The sequence below is a fragment of the Trifolium pratense genome, linkage group LG5 (assembly GCF_020283565.1).
Source record: "Trifolium pratense cultivar HEN17-A07 linkage group LG5, ARS_RC_1.1, whole genome shotgun sequence".
NCBI lineage: Eukaryota > Viridiplantae > Streptophyta > Magnoliopsida > Fabales > Fabaceae > Trifolium > Trifolium pratense.
Genome location: NC_060063.1, coordinates 31938129 through 31960870, shown reverse-complemented (window position 1 = coordinate 31960870; position 22742 = coordinate 31938129). Strand labels below are relative to the sequence as shown.

The window sequence follows — 22742 nt, the reverse complement described above, 5'->3', positions numbered from 1 at the left end:
TGTTTATGAAAATTATTCAATTTTTTAAAATTTTAAAAAAATAATGCGAAAAATTATTATATTTGTTCATAAAAATTATCTTTTTTTATTTTTCGTAAAAATATTTAATAATCAAATGAAAAAATCTTTAGTATTTTCATAAAAAAATTTCAAAAAACATAGCACTAGTGGGTTAGTGGATTTTTTGGGTTGGGTCCGGTTTTACCCGAAACCCAATTTTTTTAATGGGTTTTTCATTTTTGAAATCCATATCCACCCACTTGCCCGACCCAACCCACTTTTTTGGGTTGGATCGGGTGGGTTTGACCGGGTCGACCGGATTTGCCCAACCCATGTACACTCCTATGTGAAATTCTTCTTGTATGTTATATGACATCCCTGGCTGTGCAACTGTCCCAACAAGAGCTTTTTTTAAACTTTGGAGATCGTCTTCAGCAACCCTATAACTCACCCTTCTCAGCCCTTGATCCACTTGGTTCGGATGATAAGTTGTTCTTGCACCTTTTTTAACTGCGTTTGCAAAAGAGTTGCTTCCTCCTCTTTGCACAGCAAGATTGTTATCCGTTTTGCTGCCCCTATTATGATCTTTCTTAGTGGTCCTTGTTTGCCTTGTTTTCTCCATCTCCCTTAGTCTGATCATGTTGCCTTTCTGGCCTTTGAAAACGAGAAATATTGATAGAAATTTTATCTCTTCCGATTATGATTCCATCCAAATCGTATTCAAACCTTCGTATATCAGTAACCTTTTCAAAGCGAGCAAAACCAAATCGTTCCCCTCTTCTATCCCTCCTGGCTGGAATAACTACCTCAACAATGTCTCGATAGTTTTGAAAAACATTAAACATTGCTTTTGCTCCGAAGCTTTCTGGAAAAAAAATATAATGATTAAGTCCTCACTTAAAAAAAAATACAGTTTGAAGTAACCAAAATAAATCAGAGATGAAGATATTTCAAAGCCAGAAACAATTATTCCAAATTCAAAACTAAAGAAAGTAAAGCAGTACCAAAGGCAAACTCTGTTAAACTTAAACATTAGAATTTGTGGATTCCTGAACGAACGACGTTCTACATAATGAATGGGTGCTCATGAACGTGAAATCTTTTGTTGTTTACTCGCTAGGAGGTTTTCACAATGAAGAGCCATTTCTTTATATGGCATGTTACAAGATGTTGAAACTTGAAACAGAAATCCTTCCTACATGATTTGTACGTTGTCTCCAAAACCTGCAGACGAAATATCATTTTTCAACTCTTTATTTTTTTAGAATTAACTAGTTTAAACATGTGCATTCGCACGGGTCCATGGACTTTTATTCGATATTTGAGTTTGTCACTATATTAATGTAAAAAAATTATTTAAAATCAAATACTTAAAAATTTGTTATATAATATTGCTAAAATATAAGTGGAATTATTGTGTTAATTATTTCTGGTAAACTTATTTATTCAATTTTTTATGTTTCGGTGACAAATAATGGTCACGTGTATATTTTTTATCAAAAATTAGAAATTTTATTAGGAATATTTAGGGTAATTTAGTAAGTTTGATTATAATTAACTTTATTATATTATTATTAATGGTATGTAGTAAACTTTATAGTAATATTTTTGGTTAAATATGTTTTTAGTCCTACATTTTGCCCTATGGTTAAGAATAGTCCCTAAATTTTTTTCTGGTAAAAAAAAATCCTACATTTTTTTCATTCATCAAAATTGGTCCCTGCCGTTATTTTATTTTTTTAACAGAATGCTTATATGGCGTAGCTAGTCAATAACATATGATGACGCACGTCTTCTTCCGCAATAATTTTTGAGTCCCATGGGATGTGAAGAATGGACAGACACCCAAGAACTTAACATATTAAAAAGGCAAATTCTTATCTACCCATTGATATCCTTACCCATGCTACTACCCATCCAAGTTGTCAAACTAGAAATTTGAGTCACCACTATTATTTATATTAGTACGTGATATTATCTATAATTACATATTCAACCTAAATACATTAATTGCAACTTTTACCAATTCCTATGATCAATTAAGTGTGTTGTTCATCTTCTCAAAGTAAACCACCATTTTTTTTTTTTTACAAACGCCATATTTGTTCTTTGAAAAACATACTAATTAAAGTTTCATTTTTTATATTTCTATATGTAATTAAAATATATTGAAATAAATTATTAGTCTGTTTATTGTGTTTAGAACTAATAAAATATAATTTAATTATAAAAAATTAATTGACTCTTTGATAACTTTGAGCTTATAGTAATTTATAACTCATAGTAGCTTATAAGTTCACGAGGATTAACTATTTTCTTAAAAAAAAACGAGCATTAATTTATTTTTACTGTCTTTAGTTTATTTTGATTTATTTTTGAGCTTATAAAAAATACTTTGTGCAAATAAATAAACTTTTATGTTAATTTATAAGTTTTCACTAGCGAAAATTGTATCTTCATAAATTATTTATTTACAAGATTATGAATAACACATGAATATTTATTTATTTTCTTAAGTTATTTTGTATAAGTTAAAAAATAAATCAATTCAAACGAGCTCTTATTCATTTTACTTAAAATAACTAAAAATTAAAAAAAAGATTATACATTTTACTTAAAATATTTATTTACCCCGTCATTTTAATTACTGAAAATAACTAAATATTAAAAAAATATATATATACATTTTTTCTGTCATTAATTATTATTTATAAACAAATTCAACCACTAATTTTATGGAAAAAAATATAAATTTAATCAGCTAATTTAAGCATTATAAAATAGTTATTCGCTATAAGCTCATCCATTATTTTGTTGTCAAACATAGCCTTAATTAATTTAAATTAATATAAAAAATTATTTTAAAATTACACTGTCTTAAATTTTAATAATTATTATAATAATAAATCGATTGTAAATTTTAAATTCAAATTGACCCAATTATCTAATTGATTAAGGACCTTAAGTTGATTTAATACTCGTATTTAGTCGGAGAAAGTCAAAGTTGATATGAGACTCGTATTGACTTGTGTAACACCCTAACCCATACTACCCTTAAAAACGTAATTTTAAAAACTTTTCAACAAGTGTAAAGGCAGAGTGCCACGCGGTAATTAAAACACAAGCATACACACAGAGCATCATGAAATTTAACATGAAAAGCAACAGCGGATTCATTCAAACCAAGCATGCATATATATACATATATATATATACATAAGCCATATTCATCCCTAAGGATGTCACTTATACAAGAACTAGCATATCAAAAGGTAACACCGATATACGATGAAATCCAAGCGTAACCCCGACTCGATGTTACATTACCAGAGCATTCACTATTTACAAACTCTAGTCAAAAGCTAGTACTAAGAGGAGTAATCTATGCTAAGTCTCCTCACCAAAAGGTATCTTCAACACCCAGCTAATACCGCAGTCTAAACGTCGGCACAGTCCTCAGCCTGAATATCTGAACCCCCAAAGGTCCAGCAAATAACACAAAGCAGAGAGTTAGAAAACATAATCGCATATCATACGAGTATAAGAAAGGCCTTACACTTTCGAACTACATCATACATATTCTAACTCACGCCAAAACATCGCACTAAACGATTATCAATTAATAAGGTTCAACACATTTCAACCAACTAATGTCACATACCATTTACCAAATATATGCGCATTTACCCTAAGGTATCTAATGCCAATTAATTCACTGTCATGCCATCCCTAGACATAACTAAATGCATGTGGTACCAAGATGTCTCACCAACGGTGGACCAAGAACAGTTTTATATCATGCTGGATATGTCGGAACTTACCGAACCATCTTATCTCCCTTGGATAAGCCAAAACAGTTTTATATCCTGTTGGATAGCAACTCCGGACTCATGGATTCATCTAATCCGATCCTCGGCTTCATTATGGACACATAATCCATTTTCGTTATTGGAACCCAAGTTTCCAATGTTCACATACAATCATGAATGCATGTATGTATACACATATCAACCATATGATATTCTCTAGCTCGAAGCTACTCTTTTATGAACGCGGGAACACAATCCTAACACATTCACTTAACATTGCAATTAATGCCAAAACATAACATTGCTCACATTAAGCTAAAACTTATTGCATACACGTTTGTCAATCATATAACGATTAACAATAAGCATTAACAGTATCAACATGTATCAACAATCATGTAAGGATACTCTTAAACCATGTTACAAGTGCCTAATCACACTTATAAACATCAACAAAAATTGCTGTCACAGAGGCCTTCGCTAAGCGAAGCCTTAGCGAGACTTGGCGAACCTCACCAGGAAGTCACCTGCTCATAGCGAGCTTCGGCGAGATCCAGCGAACCTGTTCGCTACAGCGAACTCCTGGTCGCTTAGCGAACCACACCAGAACAGAATATCTGTTCTTGAGTTATCTAAGGCGGTTTAACCTTAAATCAACTCAAAAATTCATCCAAACATGTTATAAATTCATATAAACAGCTATTCCAAACATATATGGTATCAAGGAACATTAATCATCCCTTCCAAACATCCAAATACCTCTAATAATCAAAATCATGCCAATTTCTTGGGTTTTAAGTAACTTTCATAAACTTAACAAAAATGATCCCAACACATACATATTTATCATGGAATCAAGCTAGTGATTAACACATACAAAGTGATGATGAAGAACATCATACTCACATACAAAAGCTTAATCAAAGTCTAAAAGAAATTGAGTGGGAGAGTTCGGGAACGGAGACATAGACAATCTCCCCCCTCCTTGTCACTCAAGAATCATGAATTCTAATCTCTTACCTTAAGTTTGGTGATGATCCAAGCCTTCTCTTGCTCAAGCTTTCTCTTAGCCAAAACCCTAGCTCTTGCTCTATCTTGCTTCTACTCACTCAAACTCAAAGAAATGAATTTATGAAACTATTCATATGTTTGACTTGCTACTTATACTACTTTCCATTTGTCATGAACCAAGCCCAAATGGCTTAGGCCCATGCCTCTCACGCCCATTTAAGCCCAAAACAAGGTTCTCGCGCCTAATAACTTACGTTCGGCTAAATAATTATTCGCCGCTCACTAAAATAATAAAAGCCAATTAATAAATAAAATAACATTTAATAAAATATACGAATACGAAAAATGGGTCGTTACAATCCTACCCCCCTTAAAAGAATTTCGCCCTCGAAATTACCTAGAAACAGATCGGGATAAGAATCTCTCATCTTGCTTTCCAGCTCCCACGTTGCATTCTCACCAGCCGGTCCTCCCCACACGACTTTCACGGATGCAATCTCTTTGTTTCTCAACCTCTTCACTTCTCTTCCTTCGATTCTCAAAGGCACAGTCTCAATGGTCAAGTCATCCCTCACTTGAACATCGTCCGATTCAATCACGTGTGTCGGATCAGACACATACTTGCGCAACTGTGATACATGGAAAACATCGTGCAAATTCGCCAATGATGGCGGTAATGCAATCCTATATGCAACTTTCCCAACTCGCTTCAAAATCTCAAACGGTCCAATAAACCTCGATGTCAACTTCCTTGACTTCAACGCACGTCCTACTCCAGTAGTCGATGTAACTCGTAGGAATACATGATCCCCCTCTTGGAATTCAATGTCCTTCCTCCTCTTATCATGATAACTCTTCTGTCGACTCTGAGATGCTTTCATCTTCTCACGAATCATCCGAATCTTCTCTGTTGTTTCTTGTACAATCTCTGGTCCAAGAATTGCACCTTCTCCAGTTTCATACCAACACAGAGGTGTCCTACACCTTCTCCCATACAACGCCTCAAACGGTGCCATTCCGATACTAGAATGGTAACTGTTGTTGTATGTAAACTCTACCAACGGCAAACAAGAATCCCAATTCACGGTTTGTTCCAAAACACACGCTCTTAACAAATCCTCTAAGGATTGTATCGTCCTCTCCGACTGACCATCTGTCTGAGGATGATACGCTGAACTCAACCTCAACTTCGTTCCTAAAGCTTCTTGCAAGCTTTCCCAAAATCTGGAAGTAAATCTCGGATCTCTATCCGAAATAATACCTGTTGGAATACCATGTAGCTTCACAATCTGCTCCACATAAATCTCGGCCAACTTAGGCACCAAAGTACCTTTCCTGATAGCAATGAAGTGAGCACACTTCGTCAGACGATCTACCACTACCCAAATCACCTCGTTACCTTTCTTGGTCTTCGGTAAACCTCCCACAAAATCCATTGCAATGCTATCCCATTTCCATTCGGGTATAAACATTGGTTGTAACAAACCAAACGGCTTCTGATGTTCAATCTTCGATTTCTGACAAGTTAAGCATGAATAAACAAATTCAGAAATTTGCCTCTTCATTCCCGGCCACCAAAATAACTTCCTCAAATCCTGATACATCTTGGTTACTCCAGGATGAATACTCAAACCACTTCTGTGACCTTCTTCCATGATCATTCTCTTTAATTCGGGTACATCCGGTACACAAACTCTTCCTTGAAATCTCATGACTCCACTTTCGTCAATCTTGATATTGGTCTCCTTACCTTCATTGATGAGTACCATCTTCTCCATCAATCTCTTATCCGATTTCTGGCGTTCTTTAATATCTTCAAGAAAAGGATTCGTCAATCTTAACATTCCAAGCTTCACACTTGAAGAAGTAACCTCACACACAAGACTCAAGTCTCGGAATTCTTCAATCAATTCTAACTCTTTCACCATCAATGATGACATATGCAAAGTTTTCCTACTTAATGCATCGGCCACTACATTGGCTTTTCCGGGGTGATAACTCAATTCAAAATCGTAGTCCTTTAAGAATTCGAGCCATCTTCGTTGCCTCATATTCAACTCCTTCTGGTCGAATAAGTATCTCAGACTCTTGTGATCACTAAACACTTCAAACCTCGATCCATACAAGTAGTGTCTCCACACTTTCAAAGCAAACACCACTGCGGCTAACTCCAAATCATGCGTTGGATAGTTCCTCTCGTGAACCTTCAGTTGTCTTGAAGCATATGCTACCACATTACCCCCTTGCATAAGCACTCCACCAAGTCCTAACTTCGAAGCATCGCAATACACGACGAACGACTCTTTGGCATCAGGTAAAATCAACACGGGTGCAGTAGTCAATCTTCTCTTGAGCTCTTGGAAACTCTTCTCACAAATACCATCCCAAACAAACGCTTGATCCTTCCTCGTTAACTTGGTTAACGGTAAAGCCAACTTCGAAAAACCTTCGATGAATCTTCTATAATAACCGGCTAAACCAAGGAAACTTCTAATCTCTGAAACAGATTCCGGCGTTCCCCACTGTGACACAGCTTCAACCTTCGCAGGATCTACCGCGATTCCTCCACTCGAAATTATATGCCCTAGGAAACTCACCTCTTTCATCCAAAATTCACACTTCGACAACTTGGCATACAACTTCTTCTCCTTCAAGATTTGCAAAACAATCCTCAAGTGCTCTTCGTGCTCTTCCTCGGATTACGAGTAAATCAGAATGTCGTCAATGAACACCACCACGAATCTATCCAAAAATGAATGGAAAATTCGGTTCATATACTCCATGAAAACTCCAGGTGCATTAGTCACACCAAACGGCATAACTGAATACTCGTAGTGCCCATACCTCGTCCTAAATGCAGTCTTAGGTATGTCTTCCGTCTTCACTCTAATCTGATGGTATCCAGATCTCAAATCGATCTTACTAAACACACAAGCTCCAACTAGTTGATCCATCAAATCATCTATCCTCGGAAGTGGATATTTATTCTTGATCGTCACTTTGTTCAACTGACGATAGTCTATACATAATCTCATGCTTCCATCTTTCTTCTTCACAAGCAATACCGGCGCTCCCCATGGCGAAACACTCGGTCGAACAAACCTCTTCTCAAGCAGCTCTTCAAGTTGCTTCTTCAACTCATTCAACTCAGACGCTGACATTCGATACGGCGCCATCGATATCGGACTAGTTCCAGGTACTAGGTCGATAGAAAACTCTACCTCTCGCTTTGGAGGCACGTCAGATATGTCATCTGGAAACACATCTGGGAATTCACAAACGATCGGTAACTCTTCTATCTTAACTCCTCCTTCGAGTTTCAATGATGCAAACATCATGAACATCTCGGCATGTTCTTTCAATGCTTCCGATACTTCCTTCCCGCTCATCAAATGCAAGTTCTCCTCCGGCTTCGGAAAAACAACGGCCTTCTCACGACAGTTGATATGAATTCGATTAAAGATTAACCAATTCATACCAAAAATCACATCCATACCACTAAGTGGAATACACACTAAATCCATACCAAAATGCCTACCAAAAATGGTTACGGGGCAGTTACGACATACTTGTCGGGTAATCACTGAACCATTAGCAGGAGTTTCTATTTCCATCCTACCCGTCATATCCGTTACTGGAATATTAAGACGCTTCGCACAATCCAAAGAAATAAAAGAATGCGTCGCTCCCGTATCTATAATCGCAATTAAAGGAGTGTCATAGATGAAACACGTACCTCTAATGAGATTGTCCTCAAGGCTAGCATCCTCTCCACTCAAAGCAAACACCTTGCCCATCACCTTCTTGGGCTTCTTACAAGTCGGACTCTTGTGGCTTTCCTCACCACAGTTGAAACACACCACCTTTGTCCTACACACTTCGGTCTTGTGGCCCAGCTTTCCACAATTCTTACATCTATCTCCTTTCTTAGGGCAATCATAAGACATATGACCCCTTTCTCCACAGTTGTAACAACTTCCATTCACCGGCTTCTTACCACCACTGGTATTCCCTTTACCGCGGTTGTCATAAGGTTTTCCGCGCTCTTGTCCTTTCCCTTTTCGGTCATTCACAGCCTTGTAGTAGTTCACCTTTGCCCTACCATCTTCATCACAGATCCTACTCTTGTTCACAAGGGTCGCAAAATCCCTTATCTGCGAAAATCCAATCATATGCTTGATGTCTGGACGTAGACCACTTTCAAACTTCACACACTTGTCGTTCTCCGCTTCCAAAGTGTTGTAATGCGGGCTAAGCGCACACAAAGTTTCAAACTTGACGGCATAGTCAGCTACCGTCATATTTCCCTGTTTCAACTCCATGAATTCCACCACCTTCTTATTCTTCACATCAACAGGAAAATACTTAACCAAAAATTCTCTTTTAAACATTGCCCATGGTATAGCCATACCACCGGGTCCTAGCCTCAACTTGGCATTCTTCCACCACACGTTCGCTTCCTCACGCAACACATATGTCCCAAGGGTTGTCTTCCCTTCCTCGGAACAATCCATTGCTTCAAAAATTATCTCAAGTTCCTCCAGCCACTTGTGAGCTCCATCCGGGTTGTAACCTCCGGTAAATGTTGGCGGTTTCTGCTTCATGAACCTTTCCAACCTCATCTCCACCTCTCTTCCAGGTTGATGATCTCTAACCACTATGTTGGTGAGTGCGGCCAAAGCCTCCGCAATCCGAGCATTCGTTCTCGCAGCAGCCATGATTCCTGAACGAATCACAACTAGACGTTAGAAAGTACTAACAGTGTTCCCTACACATGCTCATACGGGGAAAAGAAAAGTCCTAATTGGTTCACACGAACCGACCTGCTCTGATACCACTATTGTAACACCCTAACCCATACTACCCTTAAAAACGTAATTTTAAAAACTTTTCAACAAGTGTAAAGGCAGAGTGCCACGCGGTAATTAAAACACAAGCATACACACAGAGCATCATGAAATTTAACATGAAAAGCAACAGCGGATTCATTCAAACCAAGCATGCATATATATACATATATATATACATAAGCCATATTCATCCCTAAGGATGTCACTTATACAAGAACTAGCATATCAAAAGGTAACACCGATATACGATGAAATCCAAGCGTAACCCCGACTCGATGTTACATTACCAGAGCATTCACTATTTACAAACTCTAGTCAAAAGCTAGTACTAAGAGGAGTAATCTATGCTAAGTCTCCTCACCAAAAGGTATCTTCAACACCCAGCTAATACCGCAGTCTAAACGTCGGCACAGTCCTCAGCCTGAATATCTGAACCCCCAAAGGTCCAGCAAATAACACAAAGCAGAGAGTTAGAAAACATAATCGCATATCATACGAGTATAAGAAAGGCCTTACACTTTCGAACTACATCATACATATTCTAACTCACGCCAAAACATCGCACTAAACGATTATCAATTAATAAGGTTCAACACATTTCAACCAACTAATGTCACATACCATTTACCAAATATATGCGCATTTACCCTAAGGTATCTAATGCCAATTAATTCACTGTCATGCCATCCCTAGACATAACTAAATGCATGTGGTACCAAGATGTCTCACCAACGGTGGACCAAGAACAGTTTTATATCATGCTGGATATGTCGGAACTTACCGAACCATCTTATCTCCCTTGGATAAGCCAAAACAGTTTTATATCCTGTTGGATAGCAACTCCGGACTCATGGATTCATCTAATCCGATCCTCGGCTTCATTATGGACACATAATCCATTTTCGTTATTGGAACCCAAGTTTCCAATGTTCACATACAATCATGAATGCATGTATGTATACACATATCAACCATATGATATTCTCTAGCTCGAAGCTACTCTTTTATGAACGCGGGAACACAATCCTAACACATTCACTTAACATTGCAATTAATGCCAAAACATAACATTGCTCACATTAAGCTAAAACTTATTGCATACACGTTTATCAATCATATAACGATTAACAATAAGCATTAACAGTATCAACATGTATCAACAATCATGTAAGGATACTCTTAAACCATGTTACAAGTGCCTAATCACACTTATAAACATCAACAAAAATTGCTGTCACAGAGGCCTTCGCTAAGCGAAGCCTTAGCGAGACTTGGCGAACCTCACCAGGAAGTCACCTGCTCATAGCGAGCTTCGGCGAGATCCAGCGAACCTGTTCGCTACAGCGAACTCCTGGTCGCTTAGCGAACCACACCAGAACAGAATATCTGTTCTTGAGTTATCTAAGGCGGTTTAACCTTAAATCAACTCAAAAATTCATCCAAACATGTTATAAATTCATATAAACAGCTATTCCAAACATATATGGTATCAAGGAACATTAATCATCCCTTCCAAACATCCAAATACCTCTAATAATCAAAATCATGCCAATTTCTTGGGTTTTAAGTAACTTTCATAAACTTAACAAAAATGATCCCAACACATACATATTTATCATGGAATCAAGCTAGTGATTAACACATACAAAGTGATGATGAAGAACATCATACTCACATACAAAAGCTTAATCAAAGTCTAAAAGAAATTGAGTGGGAGAGTTCGGGAACGGAGACATAGACAATCTCCCCCCTCCTTGTCACTCAAGAATCATGAATTCTAATCTCTTACCTTAAGTTTGGTGATGATCCAAGCCTTCTCTTGCTCAAGCTTTCTCTTAGCCAAAACCCTAGCTCTTGCTCTATCTTGCTTCTACTCACTCAAACTCAAAGAAATGAATTTATGAAACTATTCATATGTTTGACTTGCTACTTATACTACTTTCCATTTGTCATGAACCAAGCCCAAATGGCTTAGGCCCATGCCTCTCACGCCCATTTAAGCCCAAAACAAGGTTCTCGCGCCTAATAACTTACGTTCGGCTAAATAATTATTCGCCGCTCACTAAAATAATAAAAGCCAATTAATAAATAAAATAACATTTAATAAAATATACGAATACGAAAAATGGGTCGTTACAACTTGTATATATACAGTTAAGTAAAGATTGTTGTATGATTGATATTCGAAGTCACTAAGGGATTAATTAGTCAAGTCAATCAAAAATTTAAATGGATCCTGATACCTAATTAAGTTAGAGCGAAATGGATCCAGATGTCTGGTTTTAGTTATTTTTATATTGATCACATTAGAATAAAATTTAAGGACCTAGTGGATATCGCATAGGAAACAAAGTTAGTAATCCCGACCGAAGGACATCGTGCTAAGGACCTAGTGGATATCGCATAGGAAACGAAGTTAGTAATCCCGACCGAAGGACATCGTGCTAAGGCCTACATGAGAGCATTAAATTCAGTATCTGTGGTCTTAGTATAAGATTGGAATAGAACGTTAAATTATACCTTGCAGAGTATGTTTGTGGGTAGGTGACTAGTTTTAGGCAAACGTGACAACTTATAATTTAGGGGTCCCTAGGGCGATGAGACCAAAGTTTTAACGAAAAAGTGGAGTTCTGGATCAAGGTGTCTAAATAAAGTAGGGTAACCTTTAACTAGGCTCTGTAGAAGCTTGTAATAGAAATAGACACAGATAATAAATACACCGCACCTATTTTCAATAGTCTAAATCATAGGAGAGAGAAATAATTGAGCAACCAAGCAGGAGTAAAGGAGGGATCCGACCACACTTAACCACCCCGTGTGGTCACACAAACAACATTTACTTTTCAGTCATTTAATTTCTGCATATATTTCTTGTATTTACTAAAGTACCCACAAAGATACCTTCTTAAACAAACAAAGGAAGACAACTATCCATATTCCTAAGCGAAACTAGTAACTTTGGCACAATTCTTGTGGAGAATGATAACTTATCACTTTATTACTTGGTAGCGATTCTGTGCACTTGCAGAGTTACCATCATTCACCATCTTTTTGGTCTTGACAGGAATGCTCTCACTCGAACCCTTCATAGAAGATTGGGGTCGGCTAGCGATGCAACCCACAAGAAGATCCCTCCAATTAGCGAAAATGTTCGTTGACTCGCACACAAGTTAGACTCCTTGATCCATGTTTCAAGACGGGTCGAATGGGGAGCCCACAGGTCAACGCAAGGAGCATGCAAGAGTCGAATCACGCCGAAACGGCGCGCGCTGTCGTCCAGAATCGTGATGATGATGTCTTCGCAAATATTTCAACAAATAAGGGGTGGGCCACCATAATAATCCGCGTCAGTCGATATCCCGAGTCGATTTAGTGGATTGACACAAACCGTTTCGGGCCCCATCCACATCTCGCCCGACAATTTTAAGCACTCTTTGACTCTCTTTTCAAAGTCATTTTCATCTTTTATTTTGTCCAACTTTTGGTCTTGCTTTTAAGTCAACTCATGTATACTCTTTAATTTTTGAATGAGTTTAAGTATTCATGTTTATATTATTATAATATTTGAATGGTTTTTTATAGACATGTTTAAAATATCATATAAATTTTATTTACTAAAATTTAGAATTTGTTAACATTATATGAATTAAATATGATTTTTTTTAATTGGCAAAAGTTCAAGATAAAACTAACAAAAATCGTGAGATAGGAATGAAATTTTTTTTTTTTTTAGAATTTTTTTATGATGTTCTAAATAATAAATATACATGCTAAAAAATCATTAAAAAAATACATGTTGTCTTAGTTGTATGGACCAAAACTGAATGCATGATTATTTTACAGGGACTAAAAATTTAATAGAAATTATGCAAGGACTAAACTTAGAAGGTTAACATTTTGTAATGATAAACAACATACATCCGACAAATAATAAAACAATTTTTTTTAGGGATTGAAAACATCTCATTTTTATTTTTAGGGAATAAATCAAAATTCAATATATTTGTAGGGACAAAAAACTTATTTAACTCTTTTTATAAAAAGAAAAGTCATTCTATTAGTTATTTTGAAGATTTTTTATTTTTTAAAAAATTTGAATAAGATTTATGAAAGAAAAAAAGAGCAAAAATAAATCATTTTTGTACGAATAAATTAACCGTGATCCAACCAATAGTTTTTGGAAGCAAGTTAATTAAAATAATTAAAATATCAAAACAAAAATAAAATAAAACCATAACTACGTAGTTGCATTTCTCTTGGAATGTTTATGATGTGCAGGTATGGAAAACTACAACCTTGGGAACAAAACAGAGTAATTACCGGTATGAGGAGTGCTAGCAACACACTCCAATAATAAACACACTCTAACACACTCTCTTCTATTGGTTACAAGTTATATGGATCCCATAAAAATTATATTGGTCCACATTTTTTTATGGGACCCATGTGAATTTCAACCAATAAAAGAGAGTGTGTTGGAGTGTGTTTGTTAAAGAGTGTGTTGCTAGCATTATTCTTACCGGTATAGTCTTAGTCTATAGAGGTTGAATTTATAAATATTGCAAATTATATTGCCATAATTTGAAAACAACCACATGCATTAATTGTATTATAAGTGGCATTTTTTCAACAATTATATTTATGACACCTAGGATGGGCTAGATGACCCAATTTCATGAAATGGGTAGCCAAGTTCCCACCTATTAAAAATGTAACGGTAGAATTTGGTGTCGGTTCAGTTTCACCAAGTGTCCAATGCAGACAAGGCTCCTTATTTTGGAGTTTTAGTGCTTGTGTCATGTGTTAAGAAGTCTCTGATAGTTAATTAACCAACACAAACACAACTCTTTAATTCCTTGTTCTCCTTTGCAGTATAACTTGCTTTAGACTATCGAATGGGTATTGCTACTGTTTCATTTCATTCATGGCTATCTAATAGGTTAATACACAAAACTTGAAAAAGCTTTGGGCATTGAGATCCTTCCATTTGCTCTGATTCTTAATAGGAAAGTACCTTTATGTCTTTCTAGTTTTGTTGTGCTGAGGTCGGAAAATATACTGAACTTTTATGCGAAAGCCACTTTCTTGACTCTCCTCAATAGCTTATGTGTAGCTTAAATGGTTAATATTTTCATGAGGTTTCCTAAACATGTTATCCTAAAAACACGACTCCTAAGAAAAAAACACCAAAACCAATTTAATCCCTCAGAAATTAAAAGTATCATAGAAGATTTAGGGTGCGTTTGGAGGAGGACTTATTTATAGAATAATCACTGAATTTCAGAGAGCTTATAAAAATAGCTCATAACATGTCTATAAACTGTTTTTAGAAATATCTTATACATAGATGTTTATATGAAAAGCACCAATTCATTAAGCACTTAACTGAGTTTGTTACCCAACACACCCTTAATACCATGTCAATAGCTAAATCAATACAAAAGACCAAAACTTAACCTGTAGGTGTAGGTCTCAAAATAGTATTTATCTCTAACTAGTGCAATTCTAAATGTGTGTTTGGATTAGCTTATTAAAATATCTTATAATCAAAATCTTTTTAGGGGAACTTTAGAGAAAAATCAAAAATCAGATTTTTCATTATTCCCTATAACATAATTTAAACTGAACTTGTTATTAGTGTGTACATATATATCAATCAATGAACAGAAAAACTTACTGAACCCAAAATGTCATCACCACTCAGCAGGATTAGATTATCTGAAAACTGTTGTCCACCAGCATTAGCTTGGCTTCCCAAACCAGAAGTTGGACTGTCATCATCAACCTGCATAATTTCATTTAGGTGAACTGTACAGGTTAAAATACAATCAAAAAATATATATCTTTTTTAAAAAATAAACACATGAGCAGAGCTGTGCAAATTTTACCATGTCAGAATGTTTATCGTCCTTTAGTCCAGACTGGCAAATATTTCCTGTTGTATCAAGTGACTACTGGACTCCCAATGGACAAGCATCATCTGGTGAAAATTTATTAAGCAGCCGTTCTTTTAAAATGGATGACTCATGTTGCACAAAAAATGTACGTTAATACACTGATCATGATAAACAAGTTTAGATATGCTCCATTAATATTTATCCATGTGTCACGATCTGAGCAACGTAATGGAAAGGTAATGGAGGATAAGGTAATGGAGCATATCTGAACTCATGATAAACAAGTGTAACATTAAATGATAAATAGTAAATAGTTGTTACATTTGCAGGTTTTTCTAGACCCTGCACTATCATAGTAGCAAACGATTCATTTGACTGGATTTCAGTTAGTTTGATCGATGAAAGTGCATTTAAAGCATCCTCATCATCCTCATTTGATCCGTAAACCTTACTTGGCTGCCTAGCTCTATTAACAACAGCTTGTAACTTGCTGTCGTTAACCAGTTGCAGGAAGACAGAATGAATAACTCAACTGTCTCAACATAGTAATAACACCAACGGATATATTTCATAAAAATAAGATCTTAAAGGTGCATAACCTGTTTAATTTCATGCCACATGTCCTTCGTTGAGATACCCTCGTAAGAACCAGATATAACAAAGACAGGGCATTCTGAGACATGAACATATTCAGTCTCTTCTGCGGCATTGCAAATGTGACGGGAGATTGCTCTTTCGCAGTCCTGTACATGCATATATCCGTTAATTTACAAATTTAAGGATTGTATTTCTTTTCATCCATTTCCTAAAAAGATATTAATAAGTTAGAGTTACTTGTGATGTAGGAGCACCTTGGCATTCTGGCATAATGTGATATGTGTTGTCATAGAATAATTAGTTATTTTACAATTTAAATTATTTTACAATTTGAAGCAAATAATACATTACTGTTTTGCCCTTTATGTATTTTGACGTATTAGAATTTCCTCTGCAATGATTGGTTGATGTTGTAACCAGCTTGCTATTTATAAGCCGTTGTGGCCAAGAGAATAAGGAATCCAATAATTCAACAAATTCTTCTTAACCCTAAAATCTCTACTTGTGTTCACCGTTTCTACATCAACGAGTGGTATTCCGAAATATTGCTACTCCTGGTATAGTTACAGGGTATTACCGGATCTAATCCCTAATATCCAAACTCCTGTATCATATGTGTCATGAATGTTACAATAAAGTACTGGCAAGCTGTGGGGATGAAGAAAAGTAACCAACTGACAATTTTCTTACGTTAGCTTTGAGTTGAAGTGCTGACCAGTAAATTCAGAATGTCCTCTAACAGAATTCTGAATGCCCACATCAAATCCTCAACAAAAAACAAGTATTTAAAACTAACATACTGTAACTATAACAGCCACTAAAAAAACACAGCACTTATATAGTCCATCTGAAAAGCAAGATGACATATGTTGTTGTTTTGCCAAAATTATTCAGCTGCATCAAATAAAATTGACGATTATTGTTAACTTTATATATAAAACCGTAACTTAAATTTATATTTAAGTGAGCTTTGCCTACCGTAAAAGTAAAAACTGATACAGGATATATACTCTCCTTGTAATTATAGGGTATAACAGGCGAAATCGGGCAACAAACTATTTTCAAAGCTGGATCAAGTTCTTCATTTGAATAATACAGATGATCAGTGTAAGAGATACAACAAACTCATGGAGGACTCCAAAGAGTTGCTTTGTACTTTGCTTCAGTTAATTTGTTTCTTCCTTAGAGAATTCTTTTGAAACCCTTATCAGTGGGCGAATCAAAGACAAGGAAACTTTCGTTTGCATTTGCAAAATCACTTCATATTGTGATTGCAAAATTGCATTTAGGGACTAAGGGTCCATCAAAGCACGATAGATAATAGCATTTAGAGACTAGGGTCAACAACCAGCTTTCACATTAAGGCATCATCCAACATTTTTGGGTCACCCTTACAAAAATCATGGAGCAAAGTCTATCCATCCACATTTTAAATAAATTTCATATTAAAATTACTTTGCTTTGAAAGCCACCATCCAACTTTTCCATTATGAACAAAGAATTCATAATGCATTTTCCTCAAAGGTCATTGAGGCATCCATCCCTTACAAAATTTATTTAACATTAGAGACAGGGGTCATTAAGTTCATAATGCAAAATCACTTCTAATTGCAGTTGCAAAATTGAATTTAGGGACCAAGGTTCATCAAAGCAGAATATATATACATTCATGCATTATTATGAATAAAAATTCATAACTTTTTTTAATTGAAAAGCAGACACTGATAGGGACAATTGCTTGAGTAGCAATTATGGCAACAACTAGTTGTCACATTCAGTGACTTTTAATATCTTACATTCAATGACATTTAACACTCAAAAATGAAAAAATCAACAACCCACTATTGTTACCAATAGGTATTGATTATAAACCAAACGGGACAAATATGTTGGAATGAAACTTCCAATAAGCAGAAGATTGAAAGTTCTTGGGACAGAACATGTTTCCTCAATTAAAGTTTTGTGTTTTCAAGCAGAAGATTGAATGTTCTTGAAATATCAAGAATTAAAAAATTGGTATCACAACGGCTATCAATTGTAAACATGATATCTTGGCACAGAAACACATTTTTGCACGACTAAGGTATTTTTTTTCTCAAGCAGAAGATGAAATGTTCTTGAATGATCAGGAATGAGAAAAATGGGTAAAATTATACCTTTTATTAAGCAGAAGATTGAATGTTCTTGATTTAACAACTAGCTTTCACATTAAGGCATCATCCAACATTTTTGGGCCCCCCTTACAAAAATATGGAACAAATTCTATCCATCCACATTTTGAATAAATTTCATATTAAAATTACTTTGCTTTGAAAGCCACCATCCAACTTTTCCATTATAAATAAAGAATTCATAATGCATTTTCCTCAAAGGTCATGTAACATTAGAGACAAGAGTCATTAAGTTCATAATGCGAAATCACTTCTAATTGCAGTTGCAAAATTGAATTTAGGGACTAATTAAGGGTCATGAAAAGCAGAATATATATTCATTCATGCATTATTATGAATAAAATTCATAATTTTTTTTAATAGAAAAGCGAACACCAATAGAGACAATTGCTTGAGTAACAATTATGGCAACAACTAGCATTCACATTCAGTGACTTCTCTTACAAAAACTAAAGGTTCGTTTTTTTCGAAGCTGAAGATTGAAAGTTCTTGAATACTCAAGAATGAAAAAATTGAAAACCATCATCGTTACCAATAGGTATTGATTATAAACCAAACAGGGCAAATATGTTAGAATGAAGTTTCCAATAAGCAGAAGATTGAAAGTTATTGGGACAGATCACGTTTTCTCAATTAAAGTTTCGTGTTTTCAAGCAAAAATTGAATGTTCTTGAAATATCAAGAATTTAAAAAACCGGTATCGCAACAGGTATCAATCGTAAAGATGATGATCTTGGCACATAACACATTTTTGCATGATTAAGGTTTTTTTTTCTCTCAAGCAGAAGATTGAATGTTCTTGAATGATCAAGAATGAGAAAAATGGGTAAAGTTATACCTTTTATCAAACAGAAGATTGAATGTTTTTGATTTAGGGTTTATTTAGGGACTAGGGTCAACAACTAGCTTTCACATTAAGGCATCATCAAAGATTTTTGGGCCACCCTTACAAAAAACATGAAACAAAGTCTATCCATCCACATTTTGAATAAATTTCATATTAAAATTAAAAGTCACCATCCATCTTTTCCATTATGAATAAAGAATTCATAATGCATTTTCATCAAAGGTCGTTGAGGCATCCATCCCTTACAAAACTAAACTTATGTAACATTAGAGACAAGGGTCATTAAGTTAATAATGAAAAATCATTTTTAATTGCAGTTGCAAAATTGAAGTTAGGGACTAAGGGTCATTGAAGCAGAATATATATTCATTCATGCATTATTATGAATAAAAAATCACAATTTTTTTTAATAGAAAAGTAGACACCGATAGAGATAGGCAATTGTGGCAACAACTAGCTTTCACATTCAGTGACATTTAGTCTCTTCCAAAAATTGAAAGTTCATTTTTTTCCGAAGCAGAAGATTGAAAGTTCTTGAATACTCAAGAATTAAAAAATTGAAAACCCATCATCGTTACCAATAGCGGGGAAAATATGTTGGAATGAAGTTTCTAATAAGCAGAAGATTGAAAGTTATTGGGACAAAACATGTTTCCTCAATTAAAGTTTCGTGTTTTCAAGTAGAAATTGAATGTTAGGAGATAATTTTTAAAACAAGGCTTGACTCTATTCAATTACTAATTTTTTACTCTCTAATACTAATTTTATCATTTTTGTACATTCTCATTGTCCAAAACCCATAGCTTCTAAGTCTAATTCACAAAGGGACAACTCTACTAAATAAATAAGCCAGTGGCCGCAACTATATTGAATAAGATAATGTACATCTCAATCTCTCACAACCATGCCACTCAGTATTGTTTTACATTTCCTCAAAAAATGAACAAAAGAGTATGTATATATATACTCTAATTTTCTGCTCACAGCATGATAAAGAATGATACGGTGCAAAAAGCATTAAGGCAAGATTTTGGAAATGATATCGCTATCAAAGTATCGATGAAGTATCTCGGAAACATAAGTCAATAATTTTCTTTTGAAATATATACAATTTAGAGGGAACTCGGAGCATATTTTGAGGAATATGGTAGGCATATTGGTATCTGATACATGTATACCACCGATGCTTTAGCAATTTTGGAGTATCTAGGCTCCATATCACATAACTAATAAAATCCAGGTTCCAATGAGACAATTGAAAGAAATAACATGACACAACACTTACGCAGATGGTTTTGAAATTATAACTCACCCGTAATCCTGTATTCCCAGCAACTTCCATGGCAGTATTACCAGCATTCGCAAACCTATTAACCCAACCTGTAATGAAATGAAAGTTGTAGGAATACACATGTGAAGCTAAAAAGTAATGTACAAAAGCGATAACTCAAAAATGGATTGCATCAAAAACTTCGGTCACTTGCCATATAAATTTAAAATAGGTACTGACACATATCATTACTGTCCATATCCAAGCATTCAACAATATAATCAAAATATAAAAAATTGAGACAGGAATCATATACCTCTTGATCTGACTTTTCATTTTTTTGGGATAGAAAGTTGCTCTAATTTGGCTTGAAGCCCCATTAACACCAACACCTGAACCATCAACCTTCCCCTTACCCACCAGGATGCTTTTAACTTCAGTTACAGTCCTCCACAAACAGTTCCATGAGATTTCAGTTTCCAAATCATCGTTGAACCTGAACACCGCTATGTATAGTAATAAAAGATTTTGTATTTATCAAGCAGAAGATTGAATCTTATTGAATGATCCAAGACTTACATTAATAATTATCAACACAAATCTTATACTATACCAGTGACAGAGCACCCACCATATTTTATCAAATTTTATCAGATATACAACCTCATTATGGATTCCTCCATTAATCGTAATGCCATATTATAAATAGTTTCTTTGTACTTTGCTTCAGTTGATTCGTTTCTTCCTTAGAGAATTCCTTTGAAACCCTTATCAGAGGGCCAATCAAACACAAGGAAACAATTTCTTTTGCATTTGCAAAATCATTTCATACTATAGTTGCAAAATTGCATTTAGGGACTAAGGGTCCATCAAAGCACAATAGATAATATCATTTAGGACTAGGGTCAACAACAAGCTTTCACATTAAGGGATCATCCAAAATTTTCAAAAATCATGGAACAGTGTCTATCCATCCACATTTTGAATAAATTTCATATTAAAATTACTTTGCTTTGAAATCCACCATCCAACTTTTCCATTATGAATAAAGGATTCATAATGCATTTTCCTCAAAGGTCATTTAGGCATCCATCCCTTCCAAAACTTAAGTAACATTAGGGACGAGGGTCTTTAAGTTCATAATCCTAAATCACTTTTAATTGCAGTTGCAGAATTGAATTGAGGACTAAGGGTCATCAAAGCAGAATATATATATTCATTCATGCATTATTATGAATAAAAATTCATAATTTTTTTTAATAAAAAAGCGGACACCGACAGGGACAATTGCTTGAGTAGCAATTATGGCAACAACGGACACCGATAGGGACAATTTCTTGAGTAGCAATTACGGCAACAACGGACACCGATAGGGACAATTGCTTGAGTAGCAATTACGGCAACTGCTAGTTTTCACATTCACATTCAGCGACATTTAATCTCTTACAAAAATTGAAGGTTCATTTTTTCCCGAAGCAGAAGATTGAAAGTATGTTCTTGAATACTCAAGGATGAAAAAATCGACAACCCATCATCATTACCAATAGGTATTAATTACCAACCAAACAGGGCAAATATGTTGGAATGAAGTTCCAATTACATAACATGTTTTCTCAATTAAAGTTTTGTGTTTTCATCAAGCATAAATTGAATGTTCTTGAAATATCAAGAATTATAAAATCAGTATCATAACAGTATCAATCGAAAACATGATCTTAGCACAAAACACATTTTTGCACGATTAAGAGTTTTTTTTTCTCAAGTAGAAGATTGAATATTTTTGAATGATCAAGAATGAGAAAATGGGTAAAGTTATACCTTTTATCAAGCAGAAATTGAATGTTCTTGATTTAGGGTTTATGCCCTCATTTTCATCAAAAAAGGAAAAAGGGTTTTGATTTTATGATGCAGAAGATTGAATGTTGTCGTTTAATAATCAAAATGCAAATATTTGAAGAAATTACCATAGCAAATAGAAGAGATTATCGGCACAAGTCGAGCATACCAGTTTTGTGATCTTTGAGCGACCCAGCCAACACCACAATGTGTGCGTGTTTCTTGTTTCTTGAAGAAGAAAGAACGAGTTTTTATTTTCTTTTCACAAACTAGCGTAAAACTGAAGCACACGCATACTATTTCACAATGAGTTTCTTAATGTGGCGTTTGTTATTTCTTAAAAAAAATAAATAATTGTTATACAGTATTTTTTTTTTAGGGTTAAAATAGTTTTTTTATACAAAAGGGGCCGAAACCCACTCTTAAAATCTTTTTGGTGTCGGGTCTCGAACTG

General features: G+C 35.0%; 1 long non-coding RNA gene across 2 annotated transcripts; it reads right to left on the bottom strand.

Annotated features, from left to right (window-relative positions):
• Window positions 1-287: 287 nt before the first annotated feature.
• On the bottom strand, window positions 288-22572 carry LOC123882849. 2 transcript variants are annotated; one of them, XR_006800006.1, is made up of 7 exons: window positions 20769-22572; window positions 17143-20562; window positions 16167-17058; window positions 15559-15650; window positions 15348-15455; window positions 1005-1224; window positions 288-865 (listed from the first exon to the last, which is right to left on the bottom strand). It is a non-coding gene; the product is annotated as an uncharacterized LOC123882849 (long non-coding RNA). The 2 variants fall into 2 exon arrangements; XR_006800007.1 differs by lacking the exons at window positions 288-865; window positions 1005-1224 and having other exon boundaries at window positions 13388-15455; window positions 15559-17058.
• Window positions 22573-22742: the final 170 nt, after the last annotated feature.